The sequence below is a fragment of the Zalophus californianus genome, chromosome 3 (assembly GCF_009762305.2).
Source record: "Zalophus californianus isolate mZalCal1 chromosome 3, mZalCal1.pri.v2, whole genome shotgun sequence".
In the NCBI taxonomy this organism is placed as follows: Eukaryota; Metazoa; Chordata; class Mammalia; order Carnivora; family Otariidae; genus Zalophus; species Zalophus californianus.
The window spans coordinates 99,869,356-99,892,642 of NC_045597.1; the positions used below are offsets into that span (position 1 = coordinate 99,869,356).

The window sequence follows — 23,287 nt, forward strand, 5'->3', positions numbered from 1 at the left end:
AGATCATTTTACAGCTTAATTCCCAAGTTAGCATTTCTAAATCACTCGTTAGTGTCTAGCTTAAGGTTTTTTTTTTTTTGTAATTACTTATTTGATTGTATTGTAATACACACATATAGATATTAAATATGACAAATACTGTAATAGTTTCAAAATAATATTAGTAGAAATATAAATCTACTGAATTCAATTTAAGACTTCTTTGCCGGTATTTTTTTGTCTTTGGGTGGATAGTCAAAATATAGTGCTTTAAAGTCATGATAATTTTTCTCAAAGTGATTATACCAGTAACTTTATACCGAGTTAGGTTTATTTCCTTATTTTTTGCTTTAGATAGGTTTTCTCTTTAAATATTGTTTTTTCAAATTTTGATTTAAATTTTAGATAGTTAACATATAGCGTCATGCTGGTTTTAGGAGTCGAATTTAGTGATTCATCACTTACATGTAACACCCAGTTCTAGCTTAAGTTCTTAAAGGACAAGAATTTGAGTACAAGCAGTTCATTTCAGAAACACAGTGAACACGAGGAGGGAAGTGACCAGGAAAGAGATTGGAGCCATTAAAGGCATAATACTAAGCAGCTAAAGCTAAATCTATGGGGGGCGCCTGGGTGGCTCAGTCGGTTAAGCATCTGCCTTCCGCTCAGGTCATGACCCCAGGGTCCTGGGATCGAGCCCAGTGTCAGGTTCCCTGCTCCGCGGGGAGCCTGCTTCTCCCTCTCCCTCTGCCCCACTTGTGCTCTCCCTGTCTCTCTCTCTCTCAAATAAATAAATAAAATCTTTAGAGTTAAATCCATGGGACACTCAGGAAAATGGGGCCAAACACAGGCTCAGAATCATCCCACCCCAGCGGTGAGGTAGTTGGGGTGTTAAGGCACCAACCCCATAGGAATCAATGGTTGAAGTACCTTCTGGAGTGTCTGTTTCCTGGCATTTTCAGCCTGCCACAGGCAGTGAGGCTATGCATACTTCTCACATAAAAGTACCCCCTGGCACAGACACTGAGAGCTGGAAGTTCCAGGAGCATTCTAGGTGGTTCTGGGGTATGGACATTACAGGCAGGGCAGGGCATTACAGGCAGAGAGGAAGCTTGTGAGGCCTCTGATGTGACACTGCCCAAGAAACCACATCTGTATGCTACTCAGACCAGTCCTAAAAGCACGCTTTGCTGTGTTCTACACTGTAAAATGCCCTGAAACCAGAAGGCAGAGCAATCTGTCCTGTTCTTTTCTTCACTCTTGCCTCCTTAATCACTTCCCAGTGAGAGTGTTAGAGGATAATGTAGTAAGGAGACAGAGGGCGGTAGAAAGGACGTATACTAAGTAAGTAGGTGCGCAAGAGAAAAATAAGCAAAGAGAACGTGGTAGAAGAGACAAAAGTCGGAGAGAGCTAGAAATACAGCTGTACGCCACTGACAGACGACTACTGTCCGTTTCAGAAAGGACAGCTACTGAGTGTATATCATACTCATAAAACCATGCGAGTATTTTTGTAAAAAATCAAGTATATGTATTCTACCCACACGTAAATAACTCATCTCAATCAGAGATTTTAGTTCCTTTGCCAAATAATCATCTATGATGCACATGGCAAAAGAGAGAGAATAGAAACGTGGTTTTAAAGAAAACAATTTCTTCTCTTGAAACTCCATGAGAGAAACAAGAAAAATAAGCCAAGTCTAGGCCTGAGGATGCCAAGGTGTGAACAGAATAAGTTGATTCCAGAGGTGACCTGTTTTCATGTTTCAGTTCTTTATGGACTTTAGTCAGCAGTGAATTCTGTAAAAGTGAGGCCACCACACAAACAACTCTCACTCCCCACGTATCTCATATATGGTTGAGACCATAAGCTTGTTTGCCTCAACAAATACCAGCCAGTACATAGGAAGCTAAAGATTTAGGAGCTCAATTAGTATCCAAGGGTTTAAATCAAACTTTACCTTGTCAGTACACAAAGCAATCCTTAGAGCTGTAAGTTTCTCTAAGTTACCAGGGTAATGATTCACCTTTAGGGGAGCCCTCATCTTTTGTTCTCAGCTAGCCGGCATCATCAGGCCTATATAAAATAAGATCAATCAACACAAAGCTCAAGTTGCATCAGTTCATCTCAGACACATGATAGTCCAGGGAGCAAGGAGCACATAGTATAGCTCTTCACTGATGGCCGGCGACTGTTCACTCAAAAACATGGGGGAAGAAAATGATCATAATGCCCTTCCCCCAAAAGTATCTCATTCATCTTTTGGTCACCAGCTTCCCCCAGCCTAGCACACAGTGGGAATCAAGGAGGGTTTCATGTGGTCACCTTACTTTATAACTAATTAATTCATCCATCCATCCCATAAATATTTACTGAGCAGCTCCTATATGCCAGGCCCTGTAGAAGATGTCTGAGGAACAAAGGGGACTAAAAACATAGGTGGCTCCTGTTCTCACAGAGCTTAGCGTCTTGTGGAAGGGGACAATTAATCAAAATGTCACAAACCAGTGTAAAATAGCACTGCTATATGTGTGGTGCAGAAAAGACTTCGAGAATCAATAATAGAAGGATGCAAAAGAAAGGCCAGGAAAGCGTGGGAGTTAACCAGGAAATGACCATGAGGTGGGAAGAAGAGAGGGCAATTTAAAAAGTCTGAGAGGAGGAAAATGAAGCCGACAGGGCCAGGCCACAAGCCAAGGAATTTTGCCTTCACCCTAAGGGCAATGGGAAGCCACTGACTGTTTTCCTGTGCGCACATGCATATCTGTGTGTGTTAGAGGTGACAGGGTCAATTTGTGTTCTAGAACAGCTCTGTGGTACACTGTGGAGGATGGATGGGAGGGAGGTTAACACAGATGTGGGGAAAATAAGATACTACTGCAATCATCTAAGTAGGAGTTGACTGGACAATGATTAAAATGACAATCTCACAAAATGAGACCTCACAGTTTGTACATCATCTTGTAATTCTGATTCTTTGGTATGCAGCTCCTCCAACAATGACCAATAACAAATATTTCCTGAGGTCATTGTTGTTCATATAGTGGGCCAACAGCAACTGGCATCAGAGTCAAGGTAGCAGGGGCAAGGAAGAAGTGTTGCTTGCTTAAAATGCAGATACCTTGGCCAACTTGGGCCCTAGTGAATCACTATGCCTGGTGGTGGGGCTAGGAATCTTTAATTTTAGAGAACACCCCAGGTAATCCTAATCCGTGCTTAAGGTTACGGGCCTCTGGACAAAGAGGCTTCAGCATAAAACCTAAATCACTTACTTCAGATAATCTTTTGAGGTTGAATACTTAATTCTTACAATTAATATGTAAAATGGAGATATAATTAGTCATCCAAAGCAATACCCACTGGAGACTAAAGGGGGAGAGTGGCTACTCATAACAGGTGACAGTAGGTGTAAACCAGGCCAACGGGGACATATTCATCCTTAACTTGCTAAATTCTACCTCAGTAATAGATGTCAGATTTTGACCTATTAATAGAAACCACTCTATATTAGTGTAATAAGATGCCCTTGGGAAATGTCTATTTGAGTTCCGAGATGCCGGTGCCCACCAAGTTATGATTGTTCCTTCTCACAGATGGCATTAATAGTTTATAGCTACTTTTAATGGCTTCTACAGCAAGGGACACTAACTTTCCAGGAGACAGGTTCTACATGTGCAGTATGAAAGGGAAAAATGACTCCACTGCTGGGAAAGCTTTCCTAATTTAAATATAATGCTTGCTTGCTTCTTGTTTGTATTAAAGAGAAATAAGGAGAAATCTGTCCATTAGCGTCTTACATGAGGTAGGAAAGGCTCAGCTGGCTGTCACAATGAGTTCAAAATTTCTTTTTTTACTTTTTTTCAGATTTATTTATTTCAGAGAGAGAGAGCAAGCGGGGAGAGGGGCAGAGGGAGAGAACGAATCCTCAAGCAGACTCCTTGCTGAGCATGAAGCCTGAAACGGGGGTCCATCCCAGGACCCTGAGATCATGACTTGAGCCAAAATCGAGAGTCAGATACTTAACCAACTGAGCCACCCAGGCACCCCCACAGTTTCTATATTACGAAAAATGATGGGGCGCCTGGGTGGCTCAGTTAGTTTAGTGTCTGCCTTCGGCGCAAGTCATGATCCCAGGGTCCTGGGATTTAGCCCCACATCGGGCTCCCTGCTCAGTGGAGAGCCTGCTTCTCCCTCTGCCTCTGTTGCTCTCCCTGCTTGTGCTCTCTCTCTCTCTCTGTCAAATAAATAAATAAAATCTAAAAAAAAAAAAGAAAGAAAAGTGATTTAAGAAGTTTAAACATTTTTGCCCCCTCTCCCCTCTTCAGTCCCACTGGGTGTGTGTTTGCCTGGTTGCAGTGCAAGGCTTGATCTCAACATGGTGGCCCTGCTGTCTTCCACTCCATCCTTGGGAGAGTGACACTAGGTCAGCTCAAGACCAGAAGGATAACTGAAGGACCCCAAAACAGAGCAGAGGGAAAAGGCAGTGTGTGTCATGTTTGAACACATGTTTTTTATTTTTTATCTGATAGGAGAAAAGGAGAGTTGACCTCATCTGTTTCTTGAGAGCCATTAAGTTCCATCTCACTGTGATCTATTCTGATCCAGAGTGGGAACACAGCCCCCCCCCTTTTTTTTACCGAATTTCATAACAAGTAGAAATAAGAAATCTACATTCTAGTCCTAGCTCTGCTGCTAACCAGCTGTGTGATTTTAGTCAAGTCACATAATTTCTCTGTCCCTCAATTTCTTCATCTGTGAATAAAATGCACAGAAATAGCCCAATCCAAAGGTGTCTTCTAGCTTTAAATTTCTATGATTTTGATCATCTGTAAAAACTGAGCTTGGAAGGATAAGTATTTAAAACACTGCTGAAGTTCAGAGATTTTAATACAGAATGACATTAAGATTAGATCCAGAAGATACCGTGCCTCATAAAATCTCTATGCTTCTTTTCCAGCATGCATGTCTCTCTCTTTCACTTTTTTTCCTTGGAAAAAACCTTTCCTTTTTTTGCTGTGTACTTCTCTTAAGCTCTAAGACAGAAGTCACCTAATGAAAACTTTACATTTAGCACATTCCATTCCCTACCTGTAAGAAACAGAAAAGGCCTGGAGAGCAACAGTAACAGACTTTAGGGAAAGATACTTCTAACACGCATAGGAAATCATGCCCAACCAATGTTTATGGAAAGAATAATTCCAAGTATCTTCTGGTCACAAGGCTTTAGAAAAATTTAAAAAAAAATTACTCATCTATTTTTGTTATTTTTAACTCTGATGGTTGACACAAGGCCAACATGGAGACTGCACTGTGAGGATGTTATTGACAGTTTCACTGTGTTCTAGCACATTCCTTCATTTTCTGATGGGTACTACCTTTATGTCTTAGCCCTATTCAACACACACACACACACACACACACACACACACAAAACAAAACAAAAAAACAAAAGAAGAGGGGTGCCTGGGTGGCTCAGTCATTAAGCATCTGCCTTCAGCTCAGGTCATGGTCCCAGAGTCCTGGGATCCAGCCCCGCATCGGGCTCCCTGCTCTGTGGGAAGCCTGCTTCTCCCTCTCCCACTCCCCCTGCTGTGTTCCCTCTCTCGCTGTGTCTCTCTCTGTCAAATAAATAAATAAAATCTTAAAAAAAAAAGGAAAAAGAAAAACAAGAAGGAAAAGAAAGAGAAAAAGAAAGAGAAAAAGAAAGAAAGAAAGAAAGAAAGAAAGAGAAAGAAAGAAAGAAAGAAAGAAAGAAAGAAAGAAAGAAAGAAAGAAAGAAAGAAAGAAAGAAAGAAAGAAAAGAAAAGAAAAGAAAAAAGAAACCCACCTCAAGTACATATAATTGTCTAACTTGAAGATGGCACAATGAGACCACAGGGAATGTGAAGAGACATCAAACTACCCAACTTTGGAAAAGCTAGACAGTTGTAGAAATTGGATTAGAATTATTTCATTTTGAATATCCAACCATGCATTAAATCCACTTACTAATTAATAGTGAAAATACAAAAAGCTATAATTTAGGACTGATTACATAAAGGCAGAGACTTGGGTGATGTTAGCCTGAAACATCAAGTTCCTTCCAGAACATAAAAGACATAATAAATACCATCTAATAGCAGTATAACACCTCAGAGTTAAACCAAACAACCTCATAATACCATTTTACATGCTCAGAGGAATGGGGATATTGGGCAAATAGTCTAGACCCCCCTTTACAGACAAGAAAACAGGCTCTGATAGGTTATTCACAGTAGTGGGAGAGCCAGAATTTAAATGCTGTTCTGATTTCAATTGTCATGCTCTTTCCACAGACTTGGGGTATTTCTTTTAGACTTTCTCCTGCCCCTTTAGATTTTTCCTTAATGATAACTTTATCTGAGAATCTCAGTCTTTATGTAACCATCAACCACGCTGCTGATGGCATCTCTTCCAAGGCTCCCAGGCCATTCTTCCAGGGAGTGGGTGATTTTATCAGGGACGTCATCAGGTCTGGCCTCAGATGACTACCAGCAGAATAGGTTTAACAAACCACTACCACTTTCATAGTTAATGATGATTCAATTAGTTAAAAACATAAACACACACCAGAATACAAGCTAAATGCAAATGTAGAGGCTAGTCGTCTGGCTGACAACCGCCCCAGTGTGCCCTGGTGGTTTTGGCTTCTGTGATTTATTTACTCATTTGTTTTCTGGTGGTGGGGAGGGTGCCCAGAATATATTGTCACTTCAGACAGCACGTCAGCAAACACCGTAACAACATTCCCAGGGATTGCTAGCAGCTTTTGTTCAGTCCTAGCATACTAAATTTTAAAGGGGAGAAAATAGAGTCATATAAATCACAGGATTTTAAAAGAACATCCCAATGTTCACAGTTTAACATTACTACTGTCAGGAAAAACATATAAAACTCTTCTTTTTTATCCCTGGATTTGACTTCCAAAGTGATCTAAGCACATGGTAAAATCCCCAAGATTAAATGTGTATGATGGATAAGAGAACAAAGTGTTTTCTTTATGTCTCTAATATGATCCCATGGCCATTGGCATACCAATTCATATCTACTCCACATTATTCTTCGCTCAAAACACTCCTCAGTATTGCCAACTATCTTCCATATTGAACAGCTCTGGGAAGTTACATTAATAAATTTTCAGATGATGCTTTTATTGTCTGTTCCATCTATCAGGAACATTCAATTCCTTAAAAAAAAAAAGTTAAATTCTAAAGCCACTTTACATAAAGGAAAACTCCACAGTGGAACAGGATGGTATAAAAAACTGAGCCATAATTTTCATTTAAGGGTATGCTCCAGATGGCTGGACATCTAAGAAGATTAGCAACAGAAATTATATGCTCGTAGTCCCTGGATGGTTGTCTGAGTGTAACATATGCAATAAAGAAACCAGTAACAGTCAGAGTGTCATGGAAATGAGGAATTTCAGTGGTTGATGGTTACACTTAAACACTGGTCATTAATGATCATTCATAAGTTAATGTCAAAATTTGCACTCAATCTTTCTGTTCCTCCTCTGCCCCCACTTTCCCTGCCCCTGCTTTTTGTTTTTCCTTTTAGATTTATTTATTTCAGATAGAGAGTGCACCTGCGTGCATGTGCACGTGAGCCGGCAGAGGGGCAGAGGGAGAGGGAGAAAGGATCTCAAGCAGACTCCCCATTGAGTGAGGAGCCTGATGTAGGGCTCAAATCCCAGGAGCCTGAGATCATGACCTGAATTGAAATCAAGAGTCAGATGCTTAACTGGCTGAGCCACCCAGGCACCCCTGCCCATTTTTTGAAAGAATTCACAAGACAGGGGATCCAGAGAGCCTCCAGAGGGAAGCTGAGCTCATGAACTGAGCAATGGCCATCCCCAAAGGAATTGATAATTCAGTCGTTACCTAGTGATTGGTATGTGGGGTGCTGTATTACTGATGTCTTTATATATGTCTATAACAGCCACATGTCTGAGATTCCTGGAAAACATTTCAATTTAAAGTAAATTAAAGTAATTTAAAATTTACTTTCACTGTCCCTGTAAATATACATTGTCATATGACTAATATGTCCAAATTTTTGTTTCAGAAAATATGGTCAAAATATATATATTTTATTGTATATTATATATATTTATATATATATATAATTTTTTTTAAAAGATTTAATTACTTATTTGTCAGAAAGAGAGAGAGAGAAAGCACAAGCAGGGAGAGTGGCAGGCAGAGCAGGCAGAGGGAGAAGCAGGCTCCCCGATGAGCAAGGAGCCAGATGCGGGACTCGATCCCAGGACCCTGGAATCATGATCTAAGCTGAAGGCAGATGCTTAACCATCTGAGCCACCCAGGTATCCCGACTATATATATTTTTTGATAATTGCTGGCAGAAACTTATGTATCTTCTTTGTTTGTTAAACACCAGTGAATTGGGAGGGGATTGATTGCCTCTGCTAGGAAAGAATACTTTAAGTTTTCAAATGCAATAAGACCAGTAATAATAATAATAATAATAATAATAATAACAACAGCAACAAGAACAATAAATAGCTTATATGGAGAAGAGAATATGTCATTCTAAGTTCAGTAAACAGACACCGTATGCAGTTTGCCAGCTCCCAATTATAATTCAAGACCGTCAGGGGCAGGAACAACATTTTACATATTTACACCCCATCACCACACCCTGCACAACACAGAAGGCACTCAATGGATGTCCAATGTTGTCGAATATGATGCTATTCGATGCAGATGGTATCACCTTGTTTTACCCCTAATGACACTGTGTAAAATTAATACCGAACTACTTAAATATTCTTAAGTACTTTCAACAGAAAACTATTTTGAAAAAAGTATTGTGCCATCAGAAACATAAAGCAATGGAGTGATAGAATATTTGCATAGAAGATAAAAGCACCATTAAATTGATTTCCCCTCCTAGAAAGAGATTTTGCATGCTTATCCTTTAACTGACATGCCTACCACATGCATCTCACACAAGAACACATCAGTGTTTAAGCCACAGAGTTATCTAGCCTAAAATGTCCTAGGAATTTCTGGAGACTCATAGACCCACTCCTAATCAAGGTACTCTATTCTTCCCACCTCCTTCCTTCCTGGGGTTATACCTAAAAGAAAAGCTCTAATGAGGTGCATTAGTTAGACTTTTGAAAGTCAGAGACGGATTATGTAGTTAATTCTCCTGGGGGCTCATGTCAGATCAGAGAGAAGCCTCACCTATTTGCACCTAAATGGAACTTAAGGATAAAGCAAGAATATCACATTTTTTCTAGTGTAATTTACATAATATCTGCTCTCTCTAGTCAGGCAAAACTCAGTGCATAGAGTAGGACCCGACTAAAGATTTTACTGTAGAAATGTTGCCAGAAATATTGTCCCGGTGTGCTTTTTGACATTAAAAACTATTATTTTTATCCCTAACCCCTGAAAGCGGCAGGAAGCTCTCACTTGAGGTGCTTCTTTGTCATCGAGTGGGATGTACATTCTGACAAGCCATTCAGAGCCACAGCGGGAGCGGCGAAGCAAAGGGCTGTCTGGGGAAGACACCTGTAACCCTGCCAGATGATTCATCCTGGTAAGTGAGGGAAGGATATTCAGATACGTTAGCAAAAATAAGCATGGTCCTAAAAGATCATCAGAAAAGTCATTATGTTTATGCATCAAAAACTTGTATAGCCACTCTTTGTGCAAAATCATGTGCATTTAAAGAATAAATGAACTGGGCAAGTCATGGCTCCTGAGACAAACACCTCTCCTATAGGTCTTCCACCTCACTCTGACAAATCGTCTTCTAGATTCATCTACGGTCATCTTAGTGCGAGGCAACCTTCTGTTGCCACAGGGAGGGAGAAAATAGAAAACTAGCTAAGGAACTGGTTTCCTCATCCACGTCTGCTACTCATGGGCAGTGTGGCCTTGTTAAAGCCCCTTGCTTATCTGTGACGTTGTTTTTCTCATATGCAAAGTGAGGTGGCTAGACACTCGAAATAACTATCCTCCTTTGGAGCACCTACGGCTTGCTAACTACACTGCTCATCTCTACACCATGGCTGACGTTCATGTGTCATGCAAATCTTCCCTTAGAAACTCACGGATAGCAGAGGCGCCTGGGTCACTCAGTCGGTAAAGTGGCCCACTCTTGGTTTTGGCTCAGGTCATAATCTCAGGGTCCTGGGACGGAGCCTTGCATCAGGCTTCCTGCTCAGCGGGGAGTCTACTTGAGATTCTCTCTCTCCCTCTGCCCTCCCCTTGCTCTCTCTCACTCAAATAAATAAATAAATCTTAAAAAGAAAGCAAGAAAATCATGGATAGCCAAGACTGGCCACCTTGTACACAGCTACTCGAAAATGACTTCTGCTCCTGACTACCCACATAGTGAGATTATGCAACCTCTTCTGCAGTCCTTGTCTCCAAGATACCAGATGACCACTTTATAGATTCTCCCCATCACCACAGACACTAGGCCTGAAGCATTCTGGCCACAACTTTGGCTACACAGTAAGGATGCCACCCAGTTTTCATCATCTAACAGCCTATGAAACTCAGCTGGTTTTGTGTGCCCAGAACAATCCCAGACACTGGTAAAAGATTGGTTCAGGCCACTCTGAAAACTCAGCTCCAAATGAAAAGGCTTTGGATTTGTTGGGCTGAGAGGGGTTCCAGGAGTTCCTTGTGAGGATCAGCCCTGGAGCCTGGCTGTCCACACCCTGCCAAGTTTATACTGTCTTTCCAGGGCCTGCCTTTCATTATGTCAAGGACAAAGTCACTCTCTAAAACTTGCTAATTGTTTGAATTTTACAAAAGGAACAGAGGCCTCAGCCTCAAGCTCAGTTAACAGGCAACAAATAATTAGGATGAATTTAGAATCCTGTCTTATTTTCTTTGTGTCCATGGTTCCCTCCTATTTATGGTTTTCCATTTCCAGCAGAGCCTTTAGACCCACAGGGCTTTCCTGGACACTTCTGTTTCCTCAGACACCTGCATTAGTGCTCACTCCATCCAGGCCTCTGCTCCAGTCAATGCCATCCTGTTCTCCCAAGAGCCTTGGCCTGCCTTCCACCTCTCCACTGCCTCTCTAGCTACAAGTTCACTACTGTGACTGAATGACTACGAGTAAGGTCCCTAGGCCTAGGGCCCTGAGAAGTTAGGATCAGTTGGGATCTGGACCTAGGCTGTTGGTCTCTAAAGGCTCTAAGCTTACCCATAATCCCCCACCTGCCTCTCATCAGGGTATCCATAATCCTCTGCCACATTTCACTGGAGTTCCCATAATCCCCTGCTGCCTTTCACTGGAGTACCCATAATTCTCTGCTGAACCTCACTGGAGTACCCATAATCCTCTGCTGCCTCTCATCACAGTATCCATAGAAGCAAAGAACCTTTCCATTTATCTGAATTTTAGTATCTTTCAAGAACCAACTCCCACATTCTGCAGAAGGTCAACGTGACTCTTAAACAAAAGGCACGGGGCTGGCTATTCTGGGGGAAATGCTGGTGGTAGGTTACTGAAAACAAGACCATGGCTGCAGGAAGCTTCAGCATGATATGAGCAAGAAATTATATATATAATACACACACACACACACACACACACACACACACACACACACACAGCTGAATCTAATGCCTTGTCATGTAGTAATTCTCAACCCAGGCTGCTATTAGAATTGACCCGTGGAGATTTTAAAATTTTCGTGCCCAGGCCACACACCAGATCAATTAAATCAGAATCCCTGGGGTAGAACCAGGACATCGATAATTTTTGAAACTCTCCAGATGACTCCAAGGCACAGCCAAATGGGAGAACCATTGATGTAGAATGTAATTAATGCTACTCCTGCAAGGCTATGAGAATTGGAGTCAAGAGGCTGAATCCACTGTAGCCTGACGTTGTATGACCCTTAGAAAGTCCAAGTGCCTCTGTGAAACTCAGTTGCTTTAAAGTGAACATGAACTTATTGCCCTTCCTATTTTGAAAGGTTAATGTGAGGATCAAATGAGATGATGTTGTCAAAGTATAAACTGTAAAACACATATTAATTGTTATTGTGGCAATTTTCATTACTCTTCCTCCATTGGTGATGTCCAAATATTTAGGTAAAAATAGGTAATAAGAATTCATGGAGAAGAAAAAAAACAATAATAATAGGGTTAGACAAGTTAAATATAGTGACCCAAGAGACAGATCTTATGAATACATTTATAAGTTATTTTGTAAATGAAATAAAAAGGTTTTAAGAGAGTATTTGCAAAGGAATTGTTTTCAGATCATCACTTATAATTACAGCAGAAGCTTGCTAATTTAGAATAAAGTATAAGCTTGGCATTAGTGGAGAGAAAATGGATTTATTATGCTAATTTATTAATTTAGTGTAGTAGAACGTCCTTGGAAAAACATATTTTGATCTGTTTAAAGACAGTGGAATCATCATGAATGACGATCTATCTTTCAGTATTCATGTAAACAGATAAGGAAAGAATACAGCCATTGTAAGACCCCAATTCAGTGGGCTTGCTCTAAAAGTTCCTTTCAACCTCTCGGTTTGCCACTTGGTGCACTCCACAGAGAACGTGCAGTAAATGGAGCTGGGAATGCAGGCCAGTCCTTCAGTAGTTCATTATGATAGTACCAGCCTGAGGTCTGGGTCCTGAGAGTATGAGGGCAGGAGGACCAAGAGGAACAGTGCTTTCTCTCTCCTTTGTATGCATATGTCACATGGCAAACCAGAGAAATGATGGCTGTAATTTGTAAGTTGCGTTTGTTGGTTTTCTCTTCACTTCCGTATCCCTATGCTACTTCCTAATACCTCTCTTCCCTGGCACCCCTGGTCAAGAAGACTCACTCAGACTTAACCCAGAGGATTATAAATTCCTAAATTACTTTAGAAAAAGGATTTTCCTATCTCTTCTACTCTAAACCCCACATCCTAAATTCCAGTATTCTGAGATAAGCTGATACAGCAAAGCCCACAGATTTAACCCGTTCACACTAACATCTGAATGATCTTCCCTTGAGCTTTTTATCTTCTGGATTCTTTATTTTTTACATGGAATGGTGCTTTAATGGATGGAATTTCAGAGAACCATATACCTAAGGGAGAAAATGTTGGTAGATAGGGCCTGGGGATGACAGATGGCGCAGTGGGAGAAGATACTACCACAAAGGCCAGTCCTGTCTGGGAACGTGGCCTGGGTTCAGTGCTCTTGAAATCCACATTTTCTCAGAGTTTTATCATTTTCTCTAATTCTGAACCTTTAGGCTCTCAACAACTTCCATGGTGCTAGTCAATAAGGTAGACTAGAGTGGGGTAGGGTAAGAGGGGAATCTGCCTGTATGAAGAGAAAGATGAATAGACAGATAGGGCTAGATGTGTCATAATAATACTAGCTACAGTCTGTTGAATACCTAACATGTGCTGTACACGTTACCATTCGCTTTCTCCAATTGTTAGATGAAATCATGTCTAGGGAAGCCCTTTAAAATAACAGCCTAAAAGTTAGCCTTGTTATTCCCACAATGGAGAAGAAAAAAGGGAGACTCAAAGTTAAGTTGCTCAAGATGACAAAACTGAGTGAGCAAAATGAGTTCTCCCAGGTGTATCTGACCCTGAAATAACTTCTTTACTTTAATTCCCCTTCACACATTCTCCAACCACAATCCTTTTTAGAGAATATTTTATTTATTTATTTTAGAGAGAGAAAGAGAGAGAGTGTGCATGCAAGCGGTAGGGAGGAAGAGGGAAAGAGAATCTCAAGCAGACTCTGCTGAGCATGGAGCCTGACACGGGGCTCGATATCATGATCCTGAGATCATGACCTGAGCTGAAACCAAGAGGTGGGAGCTCAACCGACTGAGCCACCCAGGTGCCCCTAACCACAATTCTTTATTTGCATGGTCCCTAGAAAGTGAGGGGCTGCTGAGAGTTCACAGCATCATTTTTCATGACATACAACTTTCCTTTCCTCAGACTGTTTCTTCCCATTATTAATCTGAGTGAGCTCTTACATAGGAAAAAGAACATGGAACGCTGTTTGCATCTGTTATTAGAACGAGTGGCTGATAGACTGACACGGGATGGAGGGGACAATGCATCTTTAATGAACTTCTCCACTATCTCCATCCTTTCAGAGCCTGAGGACTTAAAAAGTCTCGTGCATGGGGGGCAAATCCTCCACCTTTGGGCACCGGCACAGCTGGTGCGGGCCTTCAGCATCCTCAGATTCAATAATCTCCCTTTCCAGGCAAGAGCAGAGTATGAGTGGGAGAGAAAGCAATCATTGAGTTTTCATTGACCTTCTGCATTTCCCTCCACCCCTAAGTCAAAATTCCTTATGAATCTTCTTCCTCCTCTCCTCCTCACAGAGTTGGGCTGGCTAGCAAAGGCCTCCAGAATCATGGAGTTGACTCACTCCTAATCCTAGTGACATTAGAATCACCTGGGGACATTTTTAAACATACCAAGGCCCAGGCTCTTCTGCTGGAAGAGACATTCTAGGTTGAGACCCAGGCAAGCTGAGACCTAGAACACAACCCAACCCTTTGTCTTTCAGTTGAGTCCTGGGAAAGTCATATGCTAGCAGGTGGCCAGTTTTCCTAAGCCCAGAAACTGCTGTACAGAGCACAGGGACAAGCTCCTGAGCCTGCCACAGCTGTGGTTCTGCCTCCTCAGATCTGTTGGTCTGGCCACTTAACACCTGAATTCTGCAACGACTTTGATGCAGATGGCAGCCTCCTAGCAGACCACTCTCCCCTCACCCCACACATGGTGATTCCTCTTCATTGCCATGCAGTGTTTGGTGTGCAGACAAAATCAATAAGGACAATAGAGCTGAAAGGTTACTGTAGACGAGCTCTCTGTAATGAAAGTGTACTTTTTTTTTTCCCAGAAGGTGCTTTCCACTTCTTCTTTAACTATTTCCTAATTCCAAAATTGACCATTTCCCCCCATAGACTATTTTATCTCCATTTTCCAAAGTATTGATAAACCAAGTCTGAAAACAAAGAAAATTATAGTTTTATTGCTTCAGGTGAGTTAAAAAAAATGGGATCAAAGCTCAAGAATGGATATCGCCGTGATTCTGCTCTGTTCAAATTCATTTGTTTCCTAAGAGGAAGAAATAACTGATATGCCTGGTTAAAGAGCTGAAGTACCCAAAGTATTTGCACGGGCCACACACTTACTAAAGGCCAACATCTTTTGGTTTCTACCTGCAGAACCTCCTGACCTAAGACATTTAAAAGTCTGGCCCCCTGTGAGATGAGCTGAGGAAAACGGCTCTCAGGTTCATTGGCAATAACCAGCTCACCTGTATGAAGAGAAGGTGCTTCTCCAGGGCACCATCTTAACCATAAGTTACATTTGTTTTAACAGAGAGACCATATTCTGCTTTGACTTGGTAAGAGTTCCATTCAGGGAAAATATTCACGTCTCAACACAGAATTCAGACAGAAATTGAGAACAAGAAAGTAGAGTCAGAGCCCCTTAAACCAAGAATTTAAATTCCCAAGAAGAACAGAAGTAGCTATTTAAACTTTTAGTGATATTATTTAAAACTACTCCTCTGTTCCTTTCAAAGTATTTAATATGACTTTGGCATTTCAGAGGTGAATGCTCTTCTCAGTCAGATGCCCCCATATGAGATTGTTTTGAAAACTTCTGGAATTCGGGAAAGTCTTCTGTAGAGTGTAAAAATCATAAGTTCATCTTAGAGAACAGTTTCAAAGAGAAAAGGAATATTTTATGAAAGGCAATGTTTTTGGCTGTCTGGAACCTCATCCCACACCTTGGTTTTGAGAAATCCTACCTCCTTTACCTAAACTTACTATCCGAATAGAAGATGTTGTTTAAAACAAAAAAGAGCACAAAGAGGAAGAAAACTGTTTCCTCAAGGATTGGTTTTAGCCATTTAAGGACTTAACACACAATGAAAATACTCCCTTTATTACCATTACTCACTTCAGCAGCTATTCAAAGTTCACAGCAATTCAAAGAAAAGGCCAAATTTCTTAGAGCAGAATCAAAGGCACTTGAGATTTCCTGAGATTACAGGCCACAGATATACATAAAAGAACTCAATAAAAATATTTCATGTCCCATTGTGTATTATAATTTTATAAATACCTATGCAAAGTCTTAACCACTCTATCAACAGACACTCAATAGAATTTTAAATCATTCTTTTCCCAACTGGTACGCACCCACGGAATGTACTCACTTTTGATCTGTTTTTGCATTTGTTTACCACATTTTATTTAGGTTAAAAAAGAACAATAAAACAACCCCACTTTTCTGAATAACTTGGATGAATTACAGACAAACTCTCCAAAGAGCTCTGAAGAATTCAGTTCTATTGGCTAATTAACTGCCAGGGCACTTATGAGACAAATACTGTGCATGAAAGAATCAGCATAGATGTGTATGCATGAGCTAGACTGAGAAGGGAGCTTTGAACCTCAACTCCCTTTTCTTCTTTGCAAAGCAAGAGAACAAGGGATGGTGGAATGGATGGATATTAAAGCACCTCACAGGTTCCCAGTGCACTTATGGACCAGAGGAGTCAAAATGACTTCTCAAACTTGGAAATGACAAAACAACAGAGATCATCCTATGGAGGAGCCCAGATAGCTCGATCTGTGATGATTCCCTCAGGTAATTCTGCTACTCAGCCAGAAAATAGAGCCAAGAATCTTGTAGCTTCCAAAAATCAAAGATATTTCAATTTTGCCTTGCATTTACATATATTCATGAAAAAAATGTTTTATGTTAAAAGTTTGAAAAGTTCACACTTCAAATATACTAAGGATATTGCTATTGAAAAGAGCTTTCTTAGAACGGTAACTTTTGTAACTGATTCTTTAATTTTTCAACCTTAACTTTTCTTCCTAATGTACTGAAATTTCTGAATTTGCTTAAGTCGTTACAGGGAAAAGAGGTGAAGTTTAAAGGCAAAAATTTCCCACCCCTGATAAGAATTAGAATTTGTGAAATAAGTAACATCTCTGCCAGGCAGGCCTTGAGCTTCGGTGGGGAAGGTCCCAGCCTATGTCCGGTGCTTTCCACGTGCATAAAAGGATGTGGATACATTCTTGATGACTGACAGATTTTAGGATACCTAGAAAGGATCCTTTTCCCCAAGCATCACCTGCTTCATCACATCTGAGACTATTTTGAAGGAACTACTTATGGAAAAAGTCATTTTGATTTTCAATTAAATCACTTTTTCCACAGATGGAAATGATCTGGGTAACATACTGTATTGCTTTAAACACAGGCTATAGCATCAGTGACCCAACATAAGCCATCATTGGAAATAATGGAGCTGGGCTCAAAAAACACACAGCTCAGGGCTCTCTACAAAGGTGGGACAGAGCAAAGGGGTGAGGAAAGGGAGCCTCGGGCACCAGGACACTAGTGTAATGTGCTCTCTGCTGGGACAATGACTTAGGCATCTCTCTGTGACATCTCTACAGTCCATTGTTATGTTGATCTATGTACTCTGCTTTAAAGGGTAGGAAGGAACTCAAGCAACCTAAGGAGGGTCATGTGTCACTTTGGGCAAGCTTTTTAACCTTCCTGTGCCTCAGTTTCATCTTCTGTAAAATAAGGAAAATTACAGGACCTATTTCAAATGGTTCTTGTGAAAATTCAGTGAGTTCACACTCATAAAATGATTAGAATATGACCAGTACAAAGTAGGTGCTCAGCGAGTGGGTGGCCAGTCGTGGGTCAGACTATTATAGGTAGTGGCACTCTGTGCTATACTCTGTATAGACCAGGCCACATAGGAGAGCAAAGTAGTGTCAACATTCCAGAGTTCTAAGAGCGGGAAGAACCCGCAGAAATTCTCTCTCTGTTTTGAGGGTTGTCTTTAGTCCAGCAGAGTTTTATTTAATTCCTGTATAAAAAAATAAACCGCTATTTACAGACTAAAAAACTACCCATAAGAACCTCAACCTTGATCTTCTTTTGAAACATAAGGCCGTCTGTCCACACTGGTGTGTACTTCCGGGTGGGACTGCTTCCCTTAGACCAAAGGCTCTTCAGTTTGCCAGAGTCCCCAAAACGCCCTCATGCCCTTTGGCATGAAACCACGTGTGAGTGGCTATTGTGTAGTCTTCAAAGCAAGGCTTTTGTTTATTAATAAAACAAACCAACCCCCAAAACATTCTCTGTACTTATTTCTTTTCAAAGGCCGAAAAAGCGCATGTTAACCCTTAGAGAACACTTGATTTTTTCTCCTGCCTGGCCCACTGTGGCCATTTGCACTGTTTGGCCACTGTGGGTATTGCATTTGCGATCTCACGTCTAGTCCAACACCTCTTCTACACGTGTGAAAAACAAGGACCCCAGAGAGGTTAGGTGACCATCTGAGGTCACAAGCCTTGTTAGTGGCAGAAGCTGTTGCCACGCACAGGTCTTTCCCCCTCATCGGTGTTTCTGCTTTTGCACCCCTGTCTTCTTTCTAAATGGGTCAGCTAATGTGGGTTCGATCCATGTTCCGTATGACAAAGCAGAGACGAGAGGCAGCCCCTCGGCTGCAGCCAGGAAGCCCCAGGCCACTACAGACACAAGGCACCTGTAAACAGGGCGATCCCCTGGGAGTGGCAGGATTCTCCTTTCTTAGGGTGCCTGTCTAAAATATTCTTTTGAAGATTTTATTTTTAAGTCATCTCTCTACCCAACACGGGGCTCGAACTCACACCCCCGAGATCAAGAGTCACACGCTCTACAGACTGAGCCAGCCAGGTGCCCTCATCTTTTCTTTTTCTTTTTTTGTCTTAAATATTCTGACGGCCAACATGGAGGGGATGACACTCCTCTGAAGCAACTGCTTCATTTCATTTATGCTTAATGACCGCCTTTCATGTCTGATCATGATGTTTTTTTTCCTAGCGTGTTTCCTAACTTACTTAACTAGATGACATGGTGACCTGGGTGACAAGGATATATAAGATGGCGCATAAGAACCCCCCAAATGCCTGACAGAAATGAGCAGGAGAAAGAAAGAAAGCAGAAGAAAAGCTGCAGATGTTCCCGCTTGTTCAGGTCGCTTCACAACCTTTGGGGTCTCTCGTTCCCCGCCAGTGAAATGACACTGTCCTAGGCCCCAGGTGTAGCCCCTTCCCTACGTACACATAAAGACGCTATTTCCCTTTCCCCTTTCCCACAGGAGAAATGACAGGCGTGAACATTACATGGCTTATTAATTTAGCTCCATTTACTTTCACTCATTTTTCATTTCTGTTTTTTGAGACAGGGACTCTGTGAGCTGGGGGGAGTTTAGTCTGTGCTCACTCCCCACCCCACCATCAAAGTGCCCCACAGGTAACTTCTCAATTTTCCTCCATGTACCTCATTTAGGAAAGTCTATGATTTATCTCCAGCTTTACCACTGAGCATTTGCCAGAACTGCAACAGCCTTCTTTGAGACTCACCCTTAGAAATGAGGATGGTAATGTCTACATTAGAGACTGCTGATAGGAACAAATGGGATCCACTTTGTGTAAAACATTAAGCATATGTGTCCTAATGGTCAGATGTTGTATTAAAATACTAGGGATAGAAGATGTTCTGAGAAAGACAGGCTGTAGGACTCAGGAAGAAACTCATGATTCCTGGGTCCGTATCAAGAGACAACAGAGACTAAGAAAAGAAAAAAAGAAAGCAAAATGGATTATTAAATGTAAATCCTGGTCAGGAGGCAGAGCCTCCAGGAAGAGCAGGGTGCTAGGTTTGGTGGCATCTTCCTCTGTGTTCCCAGAACCCATCCATGCAAACTGCTGTTTTGGCCCCTATCACATTAGTGTGTATTTGATTATTTGCCTTCCCTCGCCACTCCTCAGCATCTTATAAATTGAGCTTTCCAGGAAAAGGCCTCTGTGAGGCAGGCATCTTTGCATCTCCAGCACTTAGCCTGGTGTCTGCTAGGAACTGTCAGCCTGCTGGGCTAATGCCACGTGAGTGTGACAGACAGACAATGCCTGCCCTGCCCTTCTCCCCGCCAGAGATGTCCACATCCCAACCCCTAAAGCCTGAGAATATGGCACCTGACATGGCATGAGGGACTCTGCAGATGTGATTAAATGAAGGATGTTGAGATGGGGAGATTATCCTGGATGGGCCCCACGGAATCATAGGATCCTGGTGAGAGGGAGAGGGGGAGGAGGGTCAAACTCAGAAAAGGGAATATGACAATGCAACCAGGGTCTGGAGTGACAGAGTTTGAAGATGGGAGTTAAAAACCACAATCCAAGGACTGCTAGAATCTGGGAAAACTAAGGAAACAACTCTGTCCTGAAGCCTGAGGAAAGAATGTTGCACCACTAGCACCAGAAGTATAGACTTTTGACCTCCAGAATTACAAGAGAATAAATTTGTGTGGTTTCAAGCCACTGAGTTTGGTAAAAAGTAAATGAATAACTATCATTGGAATGAATGAGGAAATGAACGAATAAAGAGAGCTCTAGATAAAAAGAGGAAAGACCCAGGTTCAAGTTCCAACAGCCAGCTGGGTAAGCTGGGCCCCATCATGTAGTCTCTCTGAATTCCTCAGCGTGAAGAGCTGAGGGCATGGAGTCAGACCCATTAGGGTGCAAGGGCCTTGGGGGCTACTTCAGGCTGTGCATCTTGGGGCAAGTGCTCACTCTCTCTGAACCTATGTCCACATCTGTAAGACGGCAACAGGAACACTACTGTGTAGCACTGAGGGTGCCACAATCTAGTCACATTCAGTGGGACTCTGAGTGGGGCAAATGGGAAACTGTGGTCACATATAAATGTCACTGATGTTATTTTGTGCGCAAACCTTGAAATCACGAAAATTCTCCAAATTAAAAAAGAGTCAAGGATTGCACAGTGGTAAAGCTGGTAAACTGTGAACCACCACCTGCCTCATGGTGGGTCTGCTTCAGCTGCTGAACGGAAAAAAACACTGTCCTTTGAGAGAATCCATGCTCAGTTATGCAAGCTAGAAACAACACAAATAACAAATTACGAGAGGTCTTCAGGAACACACCCCTAGAACAAAATATGACCAGCCTTTAATGCATGCAAAGCAATTAGCATGGGCCTGGGACACAGGAAGCTATTACTCTGCTATTATTATATTAACTCAGTGATAAAAGCCTCAGGATAAACACTTCCATGATGGAAAATGAAACAAACTCTAGCTTTCCCATGGGCCTAAGCTTTTCCTGGGCCTCCGGCTCCTGTCAGAGAAATCTCACAGTTGGAAAATCTGAGTCAGGTATGCTAGTAACACCCTATATATGATGAAGCAATAAATTTTCCAGCTCTTACCTGAAACACAGAATGTGGCTTCCGGGAAGTGTTGACTATGTGCTCCCCCAGCATCACCACATGCATTTTGCACACGCTCTTTTGCTCCCCTGAGCCATATTTAGACTAGGATTTGTGAGATGGCAGGGACCTTCCTGGGACTCAGTGCCACCCAGCAACACTCCTCTTTCTCTTCTCTTCATTCTTGGTTCCTTGAACCCCCAGAGAACAAGGTTGTGCCAAGTATATGCTAGAAGCCCAATAAATATCTGTTGAACATATAAGTGATTTTATGGCTCTTACAACCAATGTCTCTCTCCCATTTTCTGGACAATGAGCCACAGACTAATTAATTAGAGTGATGACTCTCTAATTCATTCAAGTTATTAACTGTCTCCTCCCCAGAGAGGAGAGCTAATTTCTCAAACCCAACAGACTGGGTTATAGAGAGAAAATAGTTTTAAAACACGTTTTTATGGTTAGGCGTCTGTCTTTGGCTCAAGTCATGATCCCAGGGTCCTGGGATCGAACTCTGTGTCGGCTCCCTGCTCTGCAGGGAGCCTGCTTCTCCCTCTCCCTCTGAAGCTCCCCCTGCTTGTGCTTTTTCTCTGTCAAATAAATAAGTCTTAAAAAAACAACAACAACACATTTTTAAAACTGTATCTGTTTTTCTAAGGAGCTTCCAACTTCACAAAATGAAATCTGATGGTATGTGTCGACACTGCAGGTTTGGCTAATAAGTGGTGGGGAGACTAGAAAGGAAACAAGAACCTGGGTGAAAGAGAACCATCCTGAGGAGATCAGGGAAGGCACCAGAGCAACACTGAATGATTTAGTTCTAACTGGAGCCTGGCGTTACCTGTGAGAAGGAAGGGATGACTTACTTCAGTTTGGGATTCACAGGGCTCTTTTAGGCTGCACAGAACCACTTAATGCAGAAGCAAGTCCCGTGTTTTACTTGGACCCCCTTTTTCTACCAAAGCACACATAATACCTAGGAAAGATCCAGAGCTAGGAGGACTTAAATCCTTATCCTGACTTTAGGCCACCACACGTCAGGAAAAGCTGAGCATGCATTCCTTTTGTAAAGACCACACCTAAAGAAGAATCTAAACCCTCCCCTTAGAAATGGATGTTAGTGATTTTTTTTCCTACTGTCCTTTGGAGCTAATTTATTTCCTTCCCTGGTAAGAAGTCAATGCCTTGTACAGTCTTCCCTGGAGATGGAGAACAGTTCCCCCTTGTCACAAAGCAGACTGTATGCTTCAAGAGTTAACTACTTTGGGCATAAACTTATTAAGGTTAACTCTGCCTAGATTTCTTAACTTCATATAATACTATGGCTTTTGGAGCTCCTGGGTGGCTCAGTCAGTTAAGCATCTGACTCTTGATTTTGGTTCGGGTCAGGACCTCAGGGTCGTGAGATTGAGCCCCACACTGGGGGTCCATGCTCACTGCGGAGTCTGCTTGAGATTCTCTCTCCCCTTTCCCTCTGCCCTCTCTCTATCTCTCTCTCACTCAAATAAATAAATAAATCTTTAAAAAATATTGCGACTTTTGTTATCAGATTCCCCCCAATCTTGATAACAAGTTGGGTTGTAGACCACTGATTCCATAAATTCAGGGAAAATCATGTGACATGGTCTTTACCAGTGGGGTTTCTATGCTTGCCTCCCCAGACACACTTGCTTTTTAGCCAGCAAAAATCTAGGGCTGCCCAGTGATTTCCACAAATGTCTGCCCATTTCCTTGTCTTCTTTAGCTTTTTAAGCTCCCTATGCAGAGTTGTACGATAGATATCAGGTCTCTATTGTGATTTGAAGTCTTTTATTTCAATAAAAGTCTTCAATGTATCTATGTCGAGTGCCTATGTTCTTTCTGCTGTATTTCCCTTCCCCACACTGCCAGAACCTTCTCACCTGTGTGGCCAACTTCAGTCATGCTCAGATCGGATGCCCTGCTTGCCACCCTGGCTGCTTTGCTAGTGTTAAAGAACCATGGAATGAGGACTATCA

At 41.9% G+C, this 23,287-nt stretch overlaps 1 protein-coding gene across 1 annotated transcript in view; it reads right to left on the reverse strand.

The window, feature by feature from the left end:
• Positions 1 to 23,287, reverse strand: part of NCKAP5 (NCK associated protein 5) — an 878,246-nt gene that overhangs the window by 283,392 nt on the left and 571,567 nt on the right.